The following is a 25,161-nucleotide window of genomic DNA, read 5'->3' on the forward strand; positions in this document are numbered from 1 at the left end:
AAGGCCTAAATGTGAGAACTAAAGTCATAAAACTCCTAGAAGGAAACATAGGAGAAAAATCTTTACAACATTGAACTTACCAATGACTTCTTGGCTCTGACACCAAAAGCACAGGCAACAAAAGAAACAGACAAAATGGACTCCCTCAAAATTTACAACTTTGTGCATCAAAGGACACAGTCAAAAGAGTGAGAAGCCAGCTCACAGGATGGGAGAAGATATTTGCCAGTCCTATTCCTAATGAGAGACTGATACCCAGTATGTATTAAAAAACAAAAACAAAAACAAACTCCAGCAACTCAACAAAAATAAATAGCCTGATTTTAAAATAGGCAGAAATTTGAATAAACATAACTTCAGAAAAGGTATATAGGTGGCCAATAAGCATATGAAAAGATGCTCAATACCACTATCATCTGGGAAATGCAAATCAAAACCACAATGAGATACCTTGTCACAGCCATTACAATGGCAGTTATCAAAACAACAACAGCAGCAAAAGAAAATGACAAGTATGGGTGAGGCCGTGAAGAAATTGGAACTCTCACTCATTGCTGGTGGGAATGCAGAATGGTACAGCCACTGAGGAAAACAAAGTGGAACTTACTCAAAAATTCAACATAGAATTATCCTGTGATCCAGCAATTCCACTTATATATACCTAAAAGAACGGAAGGCAGAGACTCAGACAAATATTTGCACACTCTTGTTCATAGCAGCACTACTCACAGTAGTCAAAGGTGGAAAGAACGCAAATATCTCATCGACAGATGAATGAATACACAAGATGTGATATGCATACAGTGGAAGATGATTCCGGCCTAAAATGGAATGTACTTTTTGGATCCATGGCCAAAGGAGTGAGACGGATACAAAGCGAAGGTCAAGCAAAGCTTTATTTCGCGCCAAGCATCGAGAATCAAACTGACCTGCCAGGGCCGTCTCTTGCAAAGAGGCGACCTCTCTCTGCCTTACAGACTAGCTTTTAAGGGCAAAGGCCATGTGGTTGGGCCTGGCCACGCACAGCTGTCCGATGAGATTGTAACGCAGAGAAAGCTGCGCAGTCTTGCTAGGTCACACGTAAGTGGCCAATTGAATTACAATTTACCCTATAGTAGATATTTGAACTAGCCTATCACCTTGGTCAGGATTGGCGCCCAAAAGGCACCCAAAGGGCGGGGCCCAAACTCCTTGGTAGCTAGGGAGACAGTATGCGCCCCCACTGATTGAATACCTCCACCTGGCCTGACCCACCCTTGTATTTGGGCTTTGTTACCTGGGACTAGTTTCCGGGACTTGTTTTAAGTAAGTCCCCTGGGGGAAGGGGGGGGCAGGGACAGTTTAAATTTTACTGTATAAACAACAAGGTCATTGTTTAACTGGATGGAATCACTCTGGCTAAATAAGCCCTTACATAATTCTGACACGCGCTACATCATGGATGGGAACCTTGAAGACATTATGCTGAGGGAAATCATCCAGACACAAAACGATAAATACAGTCTGGTATCACGTAGGTGAGGCACCTGGAGAAATCAAATTCATAGAGGCAGAAAGCAGAATAGTGGTTGTGGGGAGTTGTGGGGGGCGGAGGGTAGACAGGAATGGAGAGTCATTGTTTATGGTATAGACTTTCAGTTGGGGATGACGAAAACGTTGTGGAGATGGACGGATAGTGGTGATGATGACATGACGGTGTAAATGTTGCCCCAAACTGTACACTTACCAAGGGCTAAAATGTTCAGTTTGATGTCATGCATTATTTTACCACAGAAAAATGGAAACCAAGATGAGAAGACTTCCCCAAGATCACACAGGGAGCTTGTTATTGACTCGGGAGACACTAGAATTCCCAGCTTCCGGAAGCTCCCAGTGCTATTCTTATCTTCACTTCAAACTGAAATAGGACTTAGAGTTACAGAGCATTTACAGACACAGTTAAACATCAAGTAGCTTGAACAGAATGAACCCAACTCCTCACTTATTATTATCCCCGCCCCCCTCCCCAGGATCTCCAAGTAAAAGAAGAAACTCACAACAAAAACCTATCATTGGTGGAGGTGGTGATAACGATGGTAAGGGTTTTGAGAACAATCCCTCCATTCCCTGAGGCCCAGGCCAGTGTGCATTTAACTCAGCTCCCTGACCCCCAGACTCTACAAAAAATATCCCAAGTCCCTTACTCAACAAACTTTGGCTCTGTTTCAATTTTTACCTTGATAAGATGGGACTAAGTAGAAACTCAGCTAATCAGAAAACCATTAATCGGCCAATTAATTGTGGTTTTGCTCCTTGAGTCCCTTTAGAGTAATGTCTTTCCAAAATAGGCAATCAGGGGCACCTGGGTGGCTCAGTGGGTTAAAGCCTCTGGCTTCAGCTCAGGTTATGATCCCAGGGTTTTGAGATTGAGCCCCACATTGGGCTCTCTGCTCAGCAGGAAACCTGCTTCCCTTCCTCTCTCTCTACCTGTCTCTCTGCCTGCTCTGTCAAATAAATATCTATCTCTGTCAAATAAATAAATAAAATCTAAAAAAAATTTTAAAAAAATAAAACAGGCAATCAAAAAACTACCTGAAAACTTAAAATTTCAGGGCTGAATCTGGGTTGGTCTCCTCTTGCTTCTTGTCTCTTTTTTCTTCCCATGGTCAGGTTGACACTTATTAGGCAACTGAAGGAACTGTTTATGTCATGCGAAAACCTGCCTTTCAAAGGCGAGTTAGACTATTATGTATGTCATTTGTTATAGGTCTCTGACTGCTCAACCAATGTTTATTTCTCTTGGTCAAGGGTTAGGAAAGAGAAAAGAGCATGAAAAACAGATTTGTAGAATAGGATTACAGCACAAACTGGATCATTAACTCCAATGAGATCATTCTAAATGAACATAGATATTCCTCTGCCCCATGTCCTAGTGTTTACAGTAACACCCCTGCTACTACAACTGGTTTGTCTCCTTATTAATGTCCAGAGTTATCAGAATTCCCAGTTATGACATACTTTCCATAAATTGAAATATTAAATAGCCAGTTACATTTTTCTTTCAACCTAAAAAAAAGGGGAAAAAAAGCCTCAGGGTATGGCCTCATGAGTAAAGTGAATTTTAATTGTTCCATTTTCCCACAGCAACCTGAATATGGTTATCAATTTTTGTTAAACTAGATTTAGTTTTCAGAGTGATAGCATTATTTCTTTCCACTCAGACTCTTCATACTTCTTGTCCATTAAGAATACATGTTAACAGTCAAGAACATGTATGCTACCAAGGTTGAAACTTTAAAAAAAGAAGTCTTGATTTCATTTTTTTAAAGTTCAAGGTGTTTTTATTGGAATTTAAAAGAAAAAGAAACTTTTATAGGTCATATAATTCCAACTACCTATTAATTACTTTGATCCTAATAATGTATACTTTTCTGCCCTTTTAAAACATGGATATTCAGGGCGCCTGAGTAGCTCAGTTGGTTGACTGTCTTACTTTTGATTTTTGGCTCAGGTCATGGTCTCAGGGTCCTGGGATGAAGCCCCATGTTGGGCTCTGTGCTCTTCAGGGAGTCTGCTTCTCCCTCTGCCCCTCCCCTGACTCGCACACGTGCACGCACATGCTCTCTCTCTCTAAAATAAATAAATAAATCCTGAAAAAAAACACTGATGTTCAAGACTTGAAAAATCCCTCCTGACCTTAGGGACATGTCAATATCTTAGTCTTGTTCACATCCATAAGATCAGCTCTTATTTTAAGTTTTCCTGATTCAGATCTGTATTGTTTCTTATGTCTGTTGCTATTAAAAATTGGATCACTTAGATTCATGTTGTTATCAGATGGGAGAAACACTATCGAACAAGTTACCTTGTTGATCCTACCTGACATATTCCTTGAGATCACAATCCTTCTTTTCTGCTCCAAATATGAGAGAGTGCATGGACATTGAACTAGCTGTTCTCCTCACACAGTTCTATAAAATTTTTCTCCAGTTACTCTTTCTCCAAAAGGAAACACATGGTAAATTTTTACTTGCGAGTCTAGCTGATGCTATTGCCCCTCTCAGCCCCTTCTCTCTGGTCCGGCCTTTGACCACCCTCCCCTAACAAAATTCCTCACCTCCAATCAGTTTCCAGTGATGTGTGAGCTGATCAAAAAAGAAACATTTTAAGTAATAATTAGAAAGCACTTTACAGTTTGCAAAGTACTTTTGTTATATTTAATTTGCATTTTATGTTTCTATAAATGCACTCATTTTTTTAATACAAACACAAAGTTTTAAAAAATTGTTCACAATCTCACAACCACATAACTCCTCTTTGATTTCTTAAACAAAACAATACATTTATCATCTATAGTGACAAAAAGCAGACCAGTGGTTGTCTGGGATGAGGGGTGAGGGAGAGGGAGGTTTGACTGTAAAGGGCAAGAAAGAACTTTCTAGGATAACAAGAGTATATCCTTCCCCACCCCACCCCCGGCTTTACTGAGGTATAATTGACATACAACATTGTGTAAGTTTTATGTATATAATGTGATGATTTGATATATGTATATACCACAAACTGATTACCACAGTCAGGTAAGTTAACACATCTATCACTCACATACTGACCATTTTTTTGTGTGGTGAGAATTTCCAACATCTACTTACTTAGTATCTTTCAGATATAAAATAGTTAATGGTAAGTCATGCCATGCTTTAGATCCCCAGAACCTATTATCTTATAACTGGAAGTTTGTACCTTTTGACCCCTTTCAGTCATTTGCCCCATCTGCCTGCCCTTGGAAACCACCCGTCTACTCTCTGCTTCTATGAAATTGAGTGGTTTTTTTTAATTTAGATTCCACATAAAAATAATATCACACAGTATTCGTCATTCTCTGTCTGACTTATTTCACTTAGAAGAATGCCCTCAAGTTTCATCCATGTTGTTGCAAATGTCAGGATTTCCTTCAACAAAAGTAGGTTCTTGACGGTGGTAGTTACAAGGCTATATTCCTTTGTCAAAAGTCATCATGCTGTACACTTAAAATGTGTACATTTTATTATATGTAAATTATACCTCAATAAAGTTTATTATAATTTCTTAAATAGTGATATATTCATAAGGAAATTCAAAAAGTACTTGCAGTTAAATATGCTGGATTTATTTTACTCTACCTCTCACTGAAATGGTAGTAAAGGAATGGATAAAAGACATCCAAGGACAAGGAGAACAGGAAAAAAAAGACTTTAGAAGGTAAGAATTCAACAGATTTCAGAATTTAGCAGAGCAAAGTGAGTTACAAACTCAGTGCCTACAGTTAGATGAAAAAATCATAAGAAGTTACTGGGCAATTTCCCCGGCAGGAACCCTGGAGGGAAAGAGAAGGAAGCTTAGAACTTAAGGGAGAGGGTTGAAATCTAAAAATAAAAGAGGGATTAGCTGAAAGTCTGTCTGAAGAGGAATGGGACCCCACCCCTTCACTCTGGGCAGCTGGAAAATCACCCTGTCTTCACCCTCCACAGTGGTAGAACAGAGGTTTATTTCAGAGAGACCCCAGACTTCTCCCCAGTGGAAAGTAAGGGCCAGTGCAAGATGGAACCTGGCCATTTACAAATAAGTTGACCTACTCTAACTCCCACAGGATTTTGAAGATCTCTTTCTGGAAAAATTAAACAGTTCTAGAGAGGAAAAAAAAACCATGCACACACATTCCATGGTCTCACCAATGGTAAGGCTGTCCTTGTTCTCAATCTCTCTAGACTGAAGCCCACCAGTTCATAATACAGTCTCAACACACATACCTACACACACACACACACACACACACACACACACACAGCTTCCAGATAATGGCTCAGTTTTATTTTTTTTTTTTTAAAGATTTTATTTATTTATTTGACAGAGAGAGATCAGAGTAGATAGAGAGGCAGGCAGAGAGAAAGGGAGAGAGGGAAGCAGGCTCCCTGCTAAGCAGAGAGCCCGATGTGGGACTCGATCCCAGGACCCTGAGATCATGACCTGAGCTGAAGGCAGCGGCTTAACCCACTGAGCCACCCAGGCGCCCCAATGGCTCAGTTTTAAATAAGAGCAGAGTAGAGGATCATTAAGCATTTAAGAAATAACATCATCTTTGCCACATCTGCCGTGAGAGTGGTCATTCTCAGCAGCCAGAAAGGGTTGGGGCAAGAAATTGTCATATCTTATATAAGCCTTCAGTACTATTTTATGTTCAAACTATGGGTATCATGCACATAATTTTTAAAAGAAAAGAGGATCCATCTCCTGTTTTTGCTACTACAAATAATATTACAAAGCATTTTTGCTTCCATTGTCTCATTGGGATTTCGCAAGAGTCTGCAGAGATAGAAGTTACTGTGAGCTCTGTTATAGACAAGGAAATAGAGAATTAGAGAAATGAGGTGAGCGGTGACAAGTCCACTGATTCTAAATCCTTACCTTTTGCTCCTTCCAAAGGTTAAAGAACAAAATTGTAATATGTGTTTATTTACAATTCTGCCTGATTCCTAAAAGGTCCTTATGGGAACTCATAATGATGAATATAGCATTGCCAGACAAACTGAATTTTTAAAAAATCATTTGAGAAGCACATAGGAGAAGGAATAAGAATTGAAGATTCAAGGGTTAAGATGAGTTCATTGAATTCAGCCAGCAAATCCTATATATCCCAATAGAAATGAAACAAAGTTTGGCTCTGAGCTTCCTAGCAACCAATGCTAAAAAGGAAGTAAGATTGACAACTTAGAAGATTCACAGTGTCCACAGAATAAGATCAAATCATATATTTTCCCAAAAAAGAATCTCATGTATCCTTGATGCTGAAACCAGGGAGAACTTTTACTCAATAACTTCATAAAGAAGAAACTATATGATATAATGAGCACTATCCTCAGCAATGTTATTAAAATACGTCAACAGCAAGTAGAATCTCTGTCCTCCAATGTAGACCAACTTCATCACATCACAATCAATTTGATTAAAAACAAATTAGCAAGGGCAAGAGGAGGAGCATGAAAATAATGAGACCTAGGGATAAGGGAAAATTCAAAGTAAGTATAATGTTCCCGTTATTCATGTATACATATACACATACATACGTATCTGTGGTATCTATAAAGACTTTGAAACAACTCAACTTCCTAGTGCACTCACCAAGAGAAAGAAACTACAAAATGTACACTATTTATGTCACTTGTTATATAGGATTATTCGCTAAAAATGAGTTTAAAATTGATTTATCTATCCAAAGTGGTGACATTAGTTAGTTTTAGGATTGATCCACAGTTATTCTTTTTGTTAGAGAATTGTCTCTTAAATCCACTCCTGATTCATGAGAATAAAACCATCTCATCTGTTAACTGTTGACTCTAGGTGAGGGAGTTTGAAATGAACGCCCCCCCCCCCAACATCTACTTCGATTCCTTCTCAAGGAGGAGAGTTGTCCAAATTCCATGACATTTCATGGACTGCAGTATAGGGAGTGCTGATTTGACTGAGTCAGGCTGAAGAATGGGTGAGAAAGGTGAAAACTCTGGAGCTGGTCATATGTCCACTGAACATCAGGTCTTTCCAATACTCTCCTGCTCTTCTCTGAATGAATAATGGCCATTCCAGGGTGCTGACACCCTGGGATGACACCCAAAGCTCTTGTCTTCTGAGGTACCAAAAGTTCTTTAGTCTTTCATGCATTAGGACCCTGCTGAGTCCTATGCACAAATGAGAAAAACAGGCCTCTCTCATGCAGGGCAAACCTGGCCCATATGGACCTACTGATGGTTAAACCCAATGTTGTCTCTCTTCTTTCAAACCTTGCACTCAAAACTTCCTTCTCTTGTGTATCCTTTCCTTCATGCCATTCCATATTGCAGATAAATTCAGGCTCAAGGAGATTGTCTAGTTCTTATTATCAGTGTAGCCAGTGTAGCCAGTGTAGCCATCCCCAGGACAAACCAGCATAGGGGATAGAAATGGATTCTCATTAAAACAATATTTCAGTAGGTCTGATTCTACTAGTTCTCCTCATACTCAGTGGTCTCTGGCATTACCCTCAAATTTTGCCCATTGATTCCCAGGTGTCCCCTAAGGGCTCTCTCACATGTGCTCATTTCCTTATTCTATCTGCTCCCACCACAGACCTCATCTTCCCTCCTGGTCCAAAACACTTCCTTAATTCCCTCACCTTCAGAGCTGTATGAAGGTACTAACTCTGTTCCTAAGGCACACCATTGAAACACCTCCCATGGACCCATCAAAAATGCAACTAATGTGCTATAGTTCTGAAGTTACCAAAGCAGCACTTTGTGTCCCTAAGTCTTTAATGTGCCTAAGTCATCTATCTTTGTGCAGAAGTGGAGAAAAGTTCTTACAAGTTCCATTATAATTAGAAGTATTATGACAACATTATGAGCCTGGGTGGTTCAGTCGGATAAGCGTCTGATTCTGGATTTCAGCTCAGGTCATGATCTCAGGGCCATGGGATTGAGCCCCACGTCGGGCTCTGCACTCAGCACGGAGTCTGCTTACCCCTGTCCTTACGCTCTTCCCACTGTTCTCTCTCTCTCAAATAAATAGGTAAATAAAATCTTAAAAGAACAACAACAACAAAAGAAGCAGCAGCATTAGGATAACTGTAGTGAAGTTGTATTTATGCTTATTTGCAGCTCCACCTTTCCCAGGAGTTCAAATATGAATCTACAGAGGGCTGGTCCAGAGGAGAGTTGTGAATAGCAGACACCATTGGTGAAGTGCGGGGCATCCTTCCCTGTAAATTTCAAGGCTTTGGTATGGGATTTGGCATTTCCTAGCTTCTGGTAGCGTCAGTAATCTCTGACATTCCTTGTAGCTGTACCAATTCAGCACCTTCCTCCGGCATCTTTCCTGGGTATCTTCACATCATCTTCTTTTTCCTATCTTTCATATGGCTTTCGTATAAGGACACCAGTCATGGGATTTAGGGCCCATGCTAATCCAGTATGACCTTAACTGATTACATTTGCAAGACCCTATTTCCAAATAAAGTCAAATTTCAAGGATCCTAGTGGACATGAATTTTGAGGGGATGTTATTCAATCCAGGATGCCCACACTTGGTCAGACTCAACAAGTGTCAGATAAGGAAGTATAGGGGCTGAGGGAGTCATGGATTGGAACCTAATTCAGACTCAGTCAAGAGAATCAAGGAAAGATCAGAATCCAGGAAGCCAGTGAGCTGGTGAATGCCCAAGCCGAAAGTTCACTTGTATGGGGACAACCTAGTCTCTTCTCCTCAACACCTTCCCTCCAGCCCCTTGGACAGAAGGACTTGGATGGCTGCCGTCTCTCTCAGAAAAATGGAACTAGCACACACTGAGTGTCTTCTATGAACCAGGAATATGCTAGTCACTTTTACAGAACTAGCAATTCCCCTAATGTTGAATCCTGATTTTAAAAGTGGAAAAACTGTGACTCAAAGTTAAGTGACTCATCCAAGAACATACAGCTCCTTGCCAGTCTGGCCCCAAAGGTCATGCCTTGTCAATGCACACACTTTCTGCAGGTAGGACCTCAGTACAATCCTAGGCTGCTTCTGCTTCCCCAGGTCTCGGTGAGCTAGCTCAGAACAGAGATTGTATTTTACTCCCGTGGCAAGGAGGAAATGCTGCTAGGACACAGCTGAATGTCCCGTCACATTGAATGCCTACAGAGGTTAAGAAAGGTCCATGAGCCCACTCATCATCTTCTGCCTCTTCCATGCACCTCTACCCAACCCTTCTTTCCTCCCAGGAGAAAACCAGATTGGCTGGAGTGTTTGCACCAAGAAAAATCCATCTCTTAGCAAACATTCTTCCAGTCCCCAAGGATTCTTCATAAGAGCTTTCCATTGCACCCGCTCACAGGGCAGACACTGTGCTAAACCAGCTGTTTAACACAAGAGGCTCCTGGTCCCCAGAGACCCGAGACAAGCTCCTGAGACGTGCAATATGTCTCCATTAGCCAAGCAACCAGCTTTGGGTGTGTTTTCTAATTCCATATTCTTGTGTTCATTAGCTGCAAGCCTGCCAGAAACTCAGAGCTCTCCAGCTTTTCCAAACAGAGAAGAGAGAAATATTTCGCATGGTTTGCCTCATAGATCAGTTTTTCTGAGGACCTCACGCTGTAGAGGCTTGTTACCACCACAACCCGTCAGACTTAGCTGCAGAGCCTGCTGGGGTGTCTGTGCTGAGTCAATAGAGAAAGATGAGTAAACATGAGCATGAGGAACAGGCAAAACTGGGAGAGGAGCTGACCAGCCTGCAGGACAGTGTCTGAGACAGAAGGCAGCCGTCCAAGTCCTGCTGGCCAAGGGGCAAGAGGGAAGGGGGTTTAGCACAGCAGGTAAGGGCTCGAACTCCAGAGAGAGGCAGAACTGGTTTTGGATGCGGACAACCCCCCTTAGCAACTCTGTGACCTGAGGCAACTGTCATAACCTCTTATGCCCCAGAGGTAATAAAAGAACCTCCAGATTATTCTGAGGCTACAATGAGATAATGCTTATAAAATTCTTAGCACACGGGCTGGCCCAGGATAAACTATAATTAACACTCATTGCAGCCTGATTCAGTCTCCAGGGGAAGACAGTCTCGCTGGTAGACAGTGACCTCCCATCAGAAGTAATGTCACAGAGAATGGCAGCTCCCCAACCCTGGGTTCTTCTTCCAGCCCTTGTAACAATGTCCAAATTAAGCAATTTGGGGTGAGAGTCTACATTGCCTACTACGGTAGCCACCAACCACATGTGGCTATTGAACATGTGAAATGTGGCCGGTCCATGTCAAGAAGTACTCTACGTATAAAATCCACAGTGGATTTGAAAGGGTTAATGTGGGGGAAAAAATCATAGAATAGCTCATGGATACTCTATCTTATATTGCCTATGTGTTGACATGATAACACTTTGGTTATACTGGCTTAAATAAAATATATTATTAAATTAATTTCACCTTTTGGGGGAGGGTTTTGTTTGGTCTGGTTTGGTTTTTACCTTTCTCAGTGTGGCTATCAGAAAATTTAAAATGACGTGCACGGCCTGCATGCACAGCTCACATGATCTTTCTACTGGACCACGCTGATTTATGTGGGCAAGTGTTCCAGCCAATGGGTTGGATTCAAGGGACCCAGTTCCCATTTTTAGCGTAAATGGAGCACACTCAAGATGTCAAGGCAGGTAGGCTTCTGAGCTAACACATGGACCTGCAGGTACCTGGGCTGGGCCCCCTGGAAACGAAGATGATGATGACAGCAGGAAGACTTGTATTAGACTTCACCTCCTGGCAGGGGAGGAACCCCTGATAAAGGGCCAAGCCTATGCAGGGCTGGCTCTGTGAATTGGGTGGGACCGAGCCCGCAAGCTTTAGGACCTGCTCTAGGCAGGGCTGAGGCCTCCAGGGACAGAGAGTTGCCATGTTTGGGATTGTTTATAAACCTGGTAACAGGTAAGCACTTCATAACACCATGTGTCCCTCCCTCACTTGTCATGAGCAGAGATAAGGAATCAAGACACCTCCTTCTAATGAATGCACATCCAGCTCAAAATCCTGGGCTGGAACAGAAAGCCAGAAAGAGCAGGGAGGAGAAGCAAAGCGATTTTGGAGGAAAACTTCCAAAGTATTGAGTATGTCCTCAAGCCAAGCTCGCCACAGCCAATTTCTAACACGGACATAAGAAGCATTCTTGGAGAACTCTATTTCATAGGCCCTTGAAAACATGATTATAGTTAGAACCATATGTAGGGCCTAACATGTTTAAGGAAACTTCTGGCTCTTCCCTTCGATCTCTCAGCCCCAAACAGCCTCTGAAATGTGATTAGGTACAATCTAAACCCAGGCTCCTCAGAGACATGACATCAAAACCTGGTTAGTAATTCCCAAAGTTCAAGTTTTCCAAGAGTCTGTATTGTCCTTACACGAAGGAGGGTGAGTAGTTTGTTGAGGAATTTCTCCAGTTTAGAAACTGAGGATTTCAGCATCTCATCTTACCTCCATGAAGCATAAACCAGTGAGTTGAAATAAAGGAGGCATATGAGAAGCACTGGAGATTGAGGGAAAGTAGGGGTGGCTTCCCAGCTGACCAGACCTCAGTGATACACTGTGCTCTGGGCTTGGATTATTTTTAGGCTTTGGCACTATAATCAGGATTAGGATTTCACTCCCTGGCCTGTGAAGACACTCACTCATATGACTTCGTCTTTCTGGACAGAGCATGTGTTCTGCTGCAGGTTGTGTGAAGACCACTGTCAGATTCGGTGAGGCAGCCCCATTCCCAATCAGAGTGTAAAGGCAGGTTGGATCCCTGAGTGTGATGTGGGTTGTAAAGGGCCCCTTGGCCAGGACCAAAAAAAAAAAAAAAAAAAAGGAAGAGCGGAAAGAAGGAAGGAAAGAAAGAAAAAGAAAAGAGAAAGAAAGGAATTTGGCTGCTTCTGTTTCTAACATATAAAGAAACCTTGAATAACCCCCCCATACACACACAGCCTGGTGGTGTACCTCCAACGTGTCTTATGAAAAATCCATCACACGCGACTGTTGGTTGCGCCTGTTTGTTTCTGCAGCATGGATGAGTCACCCCTGTAACCAGAGGTTACAGCCCGTTTCTAACAAACAGGCTGGGACATGGGCTAGTGGGGATGTTTCCTCCATACTCTTTGAGACCCCTGATCTCACCCCCCTGTTCTGTTTCCCATGCCCCCTGTTGAGACTGACCATGATCTCGACTGGCTGGCCCACCGGGGACCCTCTCATTTGCATCTGCTCCGTTTGATCCTGACACACATGGAATACTTTGCAAATGTGTATTAAATAAAAAAGCATGAATTACTGCCTAAAACTCTGAGCCTCATCTTTCTTAGTGCATCCCTGCGCTCTGTTTGCAACAGAGTACCAAGTCACCTGGCAATTCACTGGGTTGTAAAGCCAACTCCTGATAAGAACTAGCGAAAGGGAGGCTGTGGAAAAATAAGACCAGGTCATGGTCTTCAGAGGGTCAGTGTTGGTTAGGTAAACAAGAGATGACCAAGTCTGGGGTGAACTTGAAAGAGGTAGAGATGTTGCAGTCTCCCCAGGAAACACTTTCATTATCATGACGTTAATGATGCGAATAACAATGACAAGAATATTCTCTTACCTTCTTAATACTTGTGTCTTAAGTTCTTCCAGTGTTCTAGACCCTGTTCTGAGTGTTAGGCACATAGTGAAAAAGTGGAGTCCCTGCCGTCATGGGTGCCAGGTGACAATGTGAGGAAGGAAGTGTCTGATGTAGCACACGAGAGAGGGGTGTCAGGGGAGCAGCCGCTGCAGCCTTATAGGAGGTGACCAGAGGGCGGGAGCTGTGGAAGGCCCAAGTCATTGGAGCCATGTCAGAGAGTGCCTCATGGAGCTTTTCCACTGCAAGGAGGGCCAATCCATCATGTCTCACCTGGAAATGGATCATACGGGTCTTGTGGTTGTGTCATAACATTGAAAAAACAGCATTAACAACAAAAACAAAACTTCTCACCAAAACCAAGGCCTTTAGATGTCTCCCCTAGAAAGCACTAGACGAGGGGACAAGTGACCATCTCTGTACAGCTCATCTTTGACTCCTGGTAACGAATGAACTACTGCTGTCAATGGCTTTCTTAAATACAAGTGAACACTTGGTGCTGTGCATTCCACGTAAAACCGCGTGCAATTTTACAAGGGGCCTGGTATTGCTGGACCGTGCCAGACTGTGTTGGGCTTTCAACTCTGTTTTCGGGAAATTAAGCCTCATTAGGACCATATCAGGTAGATGTTATCACTCGCACCATGTCAGCAATAAAATAAACCTCCGAAAGATGATTTTTTCCCCAAATCACCCAGCTTACAAGTAGCATCATCGTAATTTCCACACAAATGTTCCCGCCCACTCAATACCATTAGTCCTTGGTGCCATTTTGCCCATCTCCCTGCAAAGAGAAGGAGGACGGCAGCAGGTCCCCTGCATGAGTGCTGGGAGAGCTGGGAGTAGGACCAGCCTGTGACCCAGGGATCCAGAAGACCTCCGGGATGCAGGTCGTCCCTACAAGGGCAAACAGCAGCGAAATAGGACTACTTACTTCCTTGGGTGGCCAAAAGCACTGGTGGGGGATAAAGGAACCTTGACAAATGCCTTTGAAAATTAGAATGAAATCCAATCTTCCATGATCATCAGGTATCAAAGAGCCAAACTAGAAACTTACTGGACTAAGAATTTAGCTTTCCAGGGATTTTTCATTCATTCATTCATTTACTCATTTAACATGTATTGACTGCTGATATGCTGTGTATTCACCTGCTACAGTACTAATCTCCTGTTTGTAGCATGGTCCTGGTAAACTCTCACTTTTCTAGAAAAGAGAAGATCACGTGGAACCTGCCATTGGCAGAAGGTTTAGCTTTGACCCAGAATGTTGTTACCGGGTCGGTGTATGAATGACCTAATCTCTCTATGGCCTCAGCTCTTAAAACAATACGAAGTAATATTAGTCCTACCGCATGGGTTTGTTGTAAAGATTTCCTAAGAAAAGGTATGTGAGAGCACCTGGCACACAGAAGCCAGGAAATGTTAGCTGAATCTGAATTTGTGCGTTATTTTCCTGGGGTTAAGTCTATTGCTGGTTTTCAGGACAAAATTCAGAATGTGAGATAAAGGGAAATAAGAGCTGCAGAAGCTCAGGTAGCCTCCTTGCGCACCTGGTGTGGGCAGCCTCGTCTTGCTGGCATTGCCAGGATGAGGGACAGTACCAGGAACCTTGAACGTGGTCCCAACTGAGACCAGGCACCAAGGCTGTGAAGCCTTGGTGAGAATGGGCAGTGTTGGAAGAACCAGCCACGTCAGCTTGTTAGGCCGTGGCCTGTCTTGTGAGAGGTGAAGGCTTGAATATGCCTTCAGTATTTTCCCTTTCTTCTAGAAGAACAGCCCCTAAAACTGATTTGGTTATGCAAATGTAAATGCAAGTACTTGGGCACTGTTCTTAGAAACCCGCTTTGGAATAGTGGTTTTCATTAGCCAGCATCTAAAATGGAGATGCTTCGAAGTTACTTGTTTAAGAAGCAAAACTGTTTCGTGTGACCTAAAAAATATTCTATCCTGTTTTGTGCAGTAATGTAAATTTGGGGTATCTTTAGGCTGCGCTGTGTTTCTGCTTCTGCTAGTTCTTTACAAGTGTTTCTTCTCTGGAACTGGTTACTAAAACGAGAGCTGGGATGGTCCCAGACGCAAACACAAGGAGAGCCTATTAAGCCCTTCCTTCAGGGCTGAAGACGGAGGATTCGTCACACAGAAGAATTCACAGAAAGAACCGAGACCAGCCAGCTTTCTCAGGGAACCCTGATTCTCTGGCTGCGTGTACCATGATGAGTAAGAAAGGGGAGAGCCTGATGCCTCTGAATAAAGTCTTTTACTTTGCTTGAGCAGCATTGGACCAACAGTTACTTGTCCTCATGGCAATGTGTTTGTTCTTGTGGGAGCTCACAGCCAGGACCAGAGAAATATAAGAGCGGCCACCATGAAGTCTATCCCTTTGACTGGACAAAGAACTATCCAGATGCACTGGCCTCAGGTTGGTGAAATTCCCCAGGCTGGTGTATTGATGTCCTATGCATCACGCTGTGTAAGAACAGAGAACCCAGGCTCTGATATAAAAAACAACAACAACAACAACAACAACAAAACCATTAAAAATGCAAGAGCTTGGTGATGGCTGCACATATCTGTGAACAGACTAAAAACCATTGAATGGTACCCTTTGGATAGGTGAATTATACAGTATATTGATTACATCTCAATAAAGCTGTTTTTAAAAAAATGAAAGAGGTGTCTTTTCTTTGTGTAGCCTAAAAAGGAAGAAAGGAAGGAGGTAAAAAGTCATCTCTGCCCCACGTGCCATATATACATATATATCTATATATATAGGTATATATATATAGATATTTCTTCTATGACTCTTGGGCTTATTTTAATGTCTCTGTCTGGTAAGAGCCATAGGATAAGGTCTTAAAATGGCTGGAAAAGGTTGCCATTCAGCAGGTGAGACCCCGCCCCCACATCACCACCTGTCCGTCATCCCTGGAAAAAGCAAACAGAAACAGAAAAATGGACTCTATGAAACAGACACTTCATAAGACACAGGAGAAGAGGACAGTTCTCTCACTTCTGGATACCATGAGTTGAGACCTGCTTATGGGCATACCTGAATAGTGGGGATAACAGGACTTCAGATCATGGAAGAATCAGAAGAATCCCCAAGCTAGAGATGAGCAAACAATGTCCTCTAGATGAGGTACCTATTTGTATGCATCTAGTTCCTCTGGTTATCCCTGAACCTCCAGTCAAGTCGTATCTGGGAAGCATCGTCTCCTCAGCTGGTTGCCACTTGCACAGCAAATACAAGTTACATGCCTTGAGTCCTTACCTCCTCCCTACAAAAGCTATTAGACATATCGGTATTAGTCTCCTCCAGCTGTCATAACAAAACACTGTGACTGGGTGGATTAAATAATGGACATTTATTTTCTCATCATTCTGGAGGCTAAAAGTCCATGATCAAGGTGCAGGCAAATTTAGTTTGGTGAAGGTCGTCCTTCCTGGCTCGTAGGAACCTTCCCATTTCACCTCACGACTATGGCCTTTCCCCTGTGCTTATGTGGAGAAAGAGAGATTCTGGTGTGTCTTCCTCTTTTTCTATTGTTTTTCCTTAAAGGTAGTATGTATCTATGTATTTTTTGAGTACAGTGGACATGCAATCTTACATTAGCTTCAGGTGCAGCATAGTGATCTGACATCTCTCCATATTATGATATGCTCACCACAAAGGTAGCCACCATCTGTCACCATACAGTGCTATCATACTATCATTGACTATATTCCTTATGCTGTACCTCTTATTCACATGACTTAATTCATTTCATAACTGGAAGCCTGTATCTTTGACACCCCTTCACTTACTCTTCCCATCCCCCCATCTTCTCTCCCCTTTGGCAACCATCAATTTGTTCTTAGTATTTATAGATCTGATTTTGCTTCTTGTTTGCTTATTCATTTGTCTTATTTATTAGATTCCATATATGAGTAAAATTGTACAGTATTTGTCTCTCTCTGTCTGGATTATTTCATTTAATATAATACTCTCTAGCTCCATGTTGTCACAGAAGGCAAGATCTCATTCTTTTGTGCAGCTGAGTAATATTCCACTGTGTGTGTGTGTGTGTGTGTGTGTGTGTGTGTGTGTGTATCACATCTTCCTTATCCATTCGTCTATCAATGGGCATTTGGTTTGCTTCCACATCTTGTCTATTATAAATAGTGTTGTAATAAACAGAGGTGCACATATCCTTTCAACTTTATGTTTTTACTTCTTTGGATAAATAGTAATAGAAATAGAATTATTGAATCATATGGTATTTCTATTTTTAATTTTTTGAGAAACCTCCATATTATTTTCCATCGTGGTTGCACCAGTTTACATTCCCACCAGCAGTGCATGAGGGTTCCTTTTTCTCCACATCCTCACCGACTCTTGTTATTCTTTTCGATTCTAGCCACTCTGACAAATGTAAAGTGATATCTCATTGTGGTGTTGATTTGCAGTTCTCCGATGATTAGTGATGTCAAGCATCTTTTCATGTACCTGTTGGCCATCTATATGTATTCTTTAGAAAAATATCTCTGCAGGTCCTCTGCCCATGTTTAAAATGGGATTATTATTTTCTTTTGATGTCAAGTTGTATGAATTCTTTATATATTTTGGATATTAACCCTTTATTGGATATATCCTTTGCAAATATGTTCTCCCATTCCATAGGTTGCCTTTCTATTTTGTTGGTAGTTTCCTTTGCTGTGCAAAAGCTTTTTGTGTTGGTGTTGTACCAACAGTTTATTTTTGCTTTTGTTTCCCTTGCCTTAGGAGATGTATCTAGAAAAATATTTCTAAGGCTGATGTTAAAGAAATTACTGCTTGTGTCCTCTTCTAGGAGGTTTATGGTTTCAAATCTCTTCCTCTTTTTATAAGGGCACCAATCCTATCAGTTCAAGACCTTATACTTATAACCTCATTTAACCTTAATTTCATCCCTAAAGGCCCTGTCTCCAAGTATAGTCAGAGTTAAGTCTTCAACATATTAACTTTGGTGGGACACAATTCAGTCCATAACACTATTATTTTCTCCATTTTACATCTGAAAAAACTGAGGCTTAGAGAAGAAATTTGGGGGGCGCCTGGGTGGCTCAGCGGGTTAAAGCCTCTGCCTTCGGCTCAGGTCATGATCCCAGGGTCTTGGGATCGAGCCCCATGTCGGGCTCTCTGCTCAGCAGGGAGCCTGCTTCCTCCTCCTCTCTCTCTCTCTCTGCCTGCTTCTCTGCCTTCTTGTGATTTCTGACTGTCAAATAAATAAAAAAAAAAAAAAAAAGAGAAGAAATTTGGCATAGTCAAAAAGCCAAGACATTAGCCCAAAATGTCCAAAGGAAGAAAAATATCTTTATCTATTTCATTTATACCACTGTAGTGAATTAATGTGTATATGTACACTCTGGCCAATATATCCTTAAGGGAACAGGTTGGGTCATGGTAGCAGAGAAATCTACAGGGAAATGGAAATCCTAAGAAGGCTAGAATTATGGCAGCCACATTCTGCCAGTTGTCCCCATCCTGGGCTTCACCCTGTGTTGCCAAATTTGGAGCTTCTGATCTGTGTTTATTAAGGGAGATGACAGTTTCACTTACATGATTCTGATAAAGAAAAAACATTATAATTCAGACACTGGAATCCCCAAGAGTTTGAATGATAGCCACATGTATTGTGACAAAGCAAGTAGCCTGTGATTCAAAGTCACATTGTTCTTTTTGACACTAAGTATCAGTTAAGCCATGATGATCATAGAGCTCCTCATTATTGCCACAAACAGACCTGCCCATCATGGATGACCACATGCTCCAAACCTTTCCTCTTTCCCCCTAACATTTCATTGTATTTGCCCAGTGTCCTATTCCCTCTGCCTGGCATGATGGGGAAAAATAATAATTTTTGAAATGCCAGGTGATAATAATGGCTAAAATGGCTTCAAATGGTATTTTACTTATTTCTTCAATAAAGGTTTATTTTTGGTTTCTTTGTTGTTGTTCCCTCCCTATTACAGATCAGATACTATTCTAGGCATCAGCAATAGAGTAGTCAAGTCAGTCAGAGAAGATCCTTGTCCTCAGAACACACATGCTCTAGTAAGGAACTTATATTACTATGAGAATCTTAATCTTTATCTTAAGCAGGACATCTCTGCTGCTTAACCAGTCATAAGCAGTGTGAAAAATGGAGCTTGATCTGCAGTCATGATTAGAAGATCCAGTTTTGAGCCCTGGCTTCATGTCTTTCATTTATTCCTGTAACATCCACTATGCACCAGGAATTACACTTGGTGCTAGTGATATAGTAATGAGTAGGGGAAAGAGACAGACCATTACAATGCAATGTGCTAAGTGCTATAAAAGAATCATCGTCAAAGTGCTTTAGAATTACTGAGGGAGCAGCTTGGTCTCTTTGAGAAAATATAGGCAGCTTCACAGAAGACATGAAATTTGAGCTAAGTAATTAAGGAGCAAATATCTTCTAGGTAGAGAAAATGAGGTTGGTCTGTGCCTCTATATGCATAGAGGTTTATAGTGTTTGGGGAAAAAGGGGAAAAATCAGCATGGCTAATGAGAATTTCAGGCAGGTGGGAAAAAGTGTAAAGAATACAGATTGGCCAGAGATCTGTCTCTGTATTTCTATGACCATTTCACAAAACCAACTCTGTGAGTTGCCATATACCGAATTTCAGTGGCACAATCAGAGAACCACAAATAAAATTTACCTCTGTAAGTGCTTCTCTTCTCAGAGTGTACAGACATACATCTACATATGCAGATATATATTTTATCCTGTAAAAATATCATAAAGAAATATAAAAGTACCGAGATACTTTATATTCAACATTTTGATGATTTGATTTTACAATAGTTATTCAAATTTGACTTGAAATGTAAAGTATCTTTACCTCCTATGAAGACAGAAAAATTAGTTTCAAATGCCATTAAATTGAACACATCATAGCTTGCATCAGGAAATCCCCAGACTTACACTTTCAAAATGTTTGACTCAATTAAATAATGTTGAAAAATCTATTGCTTCAAAATCATTATGGTAGATTGAAAGCAATCTTCTGCCTTGAACCAGAGGGCAATTGATCATGAGAGGGCACAGCACTAGCCCTCATTCTGTCCAGCAGTCCCATGCACCAGCCTTCATGAAGAGACTGGAGAAACAATAAAGAAAAATGTTCTGTTAGCCTTGGTGCTATTTGTCACATAATTCCTGCTCTCTGCTTTCCAAGCATAGGGGAATGTTACATTTCCTTGAAGCCGTTCATTCTAGACTTTCTCTCATGATGACCAGTGATAATAGCTCTTCATCAGCCTGATTCCAGAATGGAGACAAGACAAAGTGGATATCCAGCTACTTTGTGATGTACATACCAAGGAAGAAACAAACCCTGTTGTGATAAACCACTAAACATTAGGGATTGTTTGTTACTAGGCATAATCTACTCTTGTTGACTGATAACTTTACCAGATTCAAGAGTTAAATCAACTCTATTTTAAAGTATGACCAACTATTCATGTATCAAGTATGTACCATATGCTACTATACACTATGTATTTTACCCTCATTTTCAAACCACTAGGTAGGTAGGTATGTTTTATAAATGATGAAACTGAGTCTCCAAACATTAAGTTGCAGAGTCAAAAGACAAACCAAATCCTCTTTCTTTTTCCAAGTCTGGCCTTCCTCTCACGGTACCTCATGACCTCTTCCACTATTTCTATGGCAAGTAGCCCAGATATACCTGAGGCTTAACCCTCAAGATCTAGACACTTGACTTGAATCCCATTTCAGTGCTTTGCGAAAATCAAGTCCTTCTCCAAGAGTTTTGCAAATTTTAAGAGGACTTTTGAGCCCAAGCCTTTGTCTAATTTCTGGAATCCTGATTCCTTATTCCACATTTACAAAATGGGGTACTAGAGGTGAAACTGAGGCTTTGTGCCAATTTCTAAAAAAAGCCAAACCAAACCAAATGAAAACTCATCACACACACACACACACACACACACACACACACACACACACAGCATTGGGTAAAGGGGGTTTGACAGCATATCTTAGATCAAACAACTAAAAATCTCATATTAGACATTTCTAGTCTTTGAAAGGCCTTTCAAGCCACCCCATCTCTAAGAGAGTTCCTTTCGTGATCTATGCTCCCCATGATACATAAATTCCCACAACTCCTGGCTCTGTTTTTTTCCTCTAGCTCCTCCTCCCCTCCTCCTGGATTTCCCCGGAAACTCCAAACTCCACTCCCTCTACCATTCAGAACAAGTCCATTCTCCATACTTCTTACTTCCCAATTTGCATAGTCCTCAGCAAGACTCTCTGCCTTCCCTTTAACAAAAGTACCCTTTTTAACAGTTGATTGTGGTTATTTTTAAAAGGACTTTTTCTGTTATACAAACTTTTAAAAATGTTTCTTTTTTGTCTTCTTGATGTTATGTATAGTCCTTTCAGATACAAATGTAGAATCTGTCTTAAGGAAATGCCTATTCAGTTCTCTCAGTCAGTACTATCCACCTCTATCTGACAAGTCTTGAGACCTGTGTCATGCAAAGTAAGAGATAAAAAAGAATCCAGCCCCTGACTTCAAGATGTTTACCTTGAAGTTGTAGATCCATGATAATTATACAGGAAACCTCTTGAAAACCTCCCAAGTTGTTATCTGTATAGTAGCGTTTGTGAAGGTACCAGGAATTCAGCAAGAAGTTGAAGGAGTCTGATGGGAGGAAATGGGGACAGGAAGGGGCTAAGGAAATGTGCAGATGTGCAAGATGGAAAAGTTTGATCCAGGCAGGGACTAGAGTGTAAGTCAAAACAAGACAGCAGGAGACATCTCAGTATGTGCTAGTGACATTTCATCCCATTCTCAACCTCTTTCTGGACCCCTGTACCTAAAGTCATATAGCGATAAAAAAGTAAAAGATGTATCAAACCCAAGTGTTTTTGCCTCAAATCCAAGACTCTTTATAATTATACCCCAGTAGTTCAAATCATGATCCCACAAAACAGTAATTTATCTTGAGTTGGACTGATAGGTTCTGCATCTAAAATCTGGCCTTTTTTCGAATTGTTGAGGAAAAATGTTAATGCATAATGCTTTGTTCAGTGTTGAGTTTTTTATTTTTTTTTAAGATTTTATTTATTTATTTGACAGACAGAGATCACAAGTAGGCAGAGAGGCAGGCAGAGAAAGAGAGGAGGAAACAGGCTCCCTGCTGAGCAGAGAGCCGATGCAGGGCTCAATCCCAGGACCCTGGGATCATGACCTGAGCCGAAGGCAGAGGCTTTAACCCACTGAGCCACCCAGGCACCCCCAGTGTTGAGTTTTTACTCAAATCTCTACTCACTGGCAACAAAACGATAAGCTGTAAATAAATATTAACGGGGAAAGTGAGAAACAGTCTGCACTCTTAGTTTTTCTTTATTTGTTTGTTCTTTCATGAACAAGTACTCATAAAGACAGGAACTCAGGCTTTGGAGCCATTCCACCTGAGTTCACTTTTGTGCCTTGCTACCTGTGAGCTGTGTGTTCTTCCTTGGGCAAGTTATTTAACCTTTTAGTACCTCAGTTTCTTCGCCTGTAAAATTGGGATATTTATAACACCATTTCACAGGAACAAGTCTACAGCAGGAACATTGGTGACAATATAATAATAGTAGCTATAACAATAATCGGTAACATTTACTGAGAACTTAGTATATGTCAGGCACTATTGGCACTAATTAATTTTTCCAATAAATGTTTGTTGTTGTTATAATTGTGTCATCAGTGTTCCTGATTGTAGAGTTGTTCCTAATGTGTATAATGGAAAGAAGGGAAACTTTATTTCATAGTGTTCAGAAGAAAGCTCAACAGCTGTTGTGGTCTCTGCCACCTGAAAAACATGGGAATAGCACCACATTACTCATTGAGGAGGTTGATGTCATTCTTCCTTCACATACACTTTCGTACCAATAACTCTCCATCCAAATTTCAGAATAGAACATTCGCTTCTAGTTGGACAAAAATCCCTGTTCTGAAGCCAACATAGCATGCAGAATTCGTGGATTGTTCTGGTATATGCTAGATAGGAGGGAAACGCCCTACAGGAAATGCCTATTATTTTCTACTTTTGTTGCTGTTTAGGGGTCCTGTCTGCATATGTCATAGAGAGGGGTGCAATTATGCAGTCTATAGTTTTCAAATTTAATGGATTTGCAGGTTGGAATTATGGTCAGAGCTTCTTTCTATGGCTTCAATCCTACTACTTCGAATAACAAGATGCGTTCTTATTACAATGGAGAAAACGGAATAAGATGCACTGCAAATCCACTTTAAGATTGTCCCAGCAAACAAACGTATCCTGGCATCACCCTGAAATGTAGTGCATTCTGTGATTGAATGATTACTCTGGACTACACTGAAGAGTCCTTGTCAATCATTCTTCTTCACAGGACGTACATGTGAGGATGTTTACATTCAACCCTCAACCAACCAGATAGAGAACTTCCAGATGGTAAGAATTCTCATAGCTTCTGCTTTTTACCTAAGGCAAGGATGTGAAATCGAATGACCAAATTATTAAAGCAACACTTTTCTTCTAACCGTTAGTCATTGTTTAGAGACTGACATTTTACAAATAAAATGAACATCCTGCTGAGGACATAGCTGTTGGCATCCCAGAGGTAACCCTTCTGCCTTGAGACTGCGGATTTTGGAATTCATTAATGTATGTATTTCAAGATCATCCTGTTTGAAAAGATCACAATGAACCAACTTCTGTAAGGTCTCACTGAATTGAAATAGTATGGTCATTTCTATGACCCCAGGGGGGGAAAAATATCTACATCATCAAGGCTGCATGATTAAGTATCTCAGAAATCAAGGACATAGCTTCCACAAGAAGTGCTTTCTACAATGCACAGACAAAAATCTTTAAATAGCTAACTTACCTGATCACGAAAAGTACCTCTACCAGAATCTCTATAGTTAATTTCAGATATGGCAAACCCAACGAAGCTTCAGACTCCCATTAAATCTCTAGTCCCAAGTTTAGCAATATGAAGTGCAAGTTCTCCAAAAGGAAGTATAATATTAGCCAAGCATGCTCTTCAGAATCCATTAGACTGGAATCCAGGACATAGTTAGCAGTGCCCATAACCTGTCATCAAGAGTTCTTGATTATTCAAATACAGTGAATGCCAATGGTTGGAGCATATTCAGGAAATATATAGGTCAAGTTGCTTTTGATAAATTCTTAAAAATAGTGGTTACTGATTCTAAAATCTTACTATCAGGCATTTCTTAACAAACATTATTTCCAACCCTCATAATAACTTTGCAAGGTGAGTGCCATTATCCCCATTTAACTTAAACAAGTTAGGATCAAGAGCGCTGAGTCATCTTCTGAAGGCTTAGGACACAGTAACTGGCTAAGCCAGGAAAAGTCAAGTTTGCTCAACACCAAGCCAGATGCATTTCCCTACATACTGAACTATTTCCTCAATGTTTGCATGGTGCTTTTCTGCATATTAATTGCCTCATTGGCTCTAGTCATCATCTCTCTGATGTAGGCTTTACTTTCCTTGTTTTAAAAAGAGGGAAACTGAGGTTCAAGGAAATAAGTGACCACAAAAGGCCATACAGGGAATAAGTAGCCATTCTCTTGCTATTGTGCCACAGTGCACCTGCCTTAGAATTAGCAGCAGAGCTCCATCGTCAACTAGGAGAGTAAGATTGAAATTGAACGGAGTTGTGGTAGATCCTTAATCAGACACATTCCATTTAACTTTTTTCAAAGTCTGTTGCCATGGTTGTTAAGACCAGCATGCATTCCTTGAGATTACAACAATCTCACAGCTGACGATGCTGGAAATTGCGTTGCGAGGTGTCATTACAAGGGGAGTGAAACCAAAAAAACAAAAAAGAAGAAAATTTAGTTAATAGCAATAGGCTTCAGTGTCCAAGGTCACCAGTCCATCTGATATTGTTTCTAAATATTTTGCCAACTTTTTTTGTTATAGTTTTTTAAGAAATGCATGATTTT

Source organism: Martes martes (genome assembly GCF_963455335.1).
Source record: "Martes martes genome assembly, chromosome: 12".
Taxonomy (NCBI): Eukaryota; Metazoa; Chordata; class Mammalia; order Carnivora; family Mustelidae; genus Martes; species Martes martes.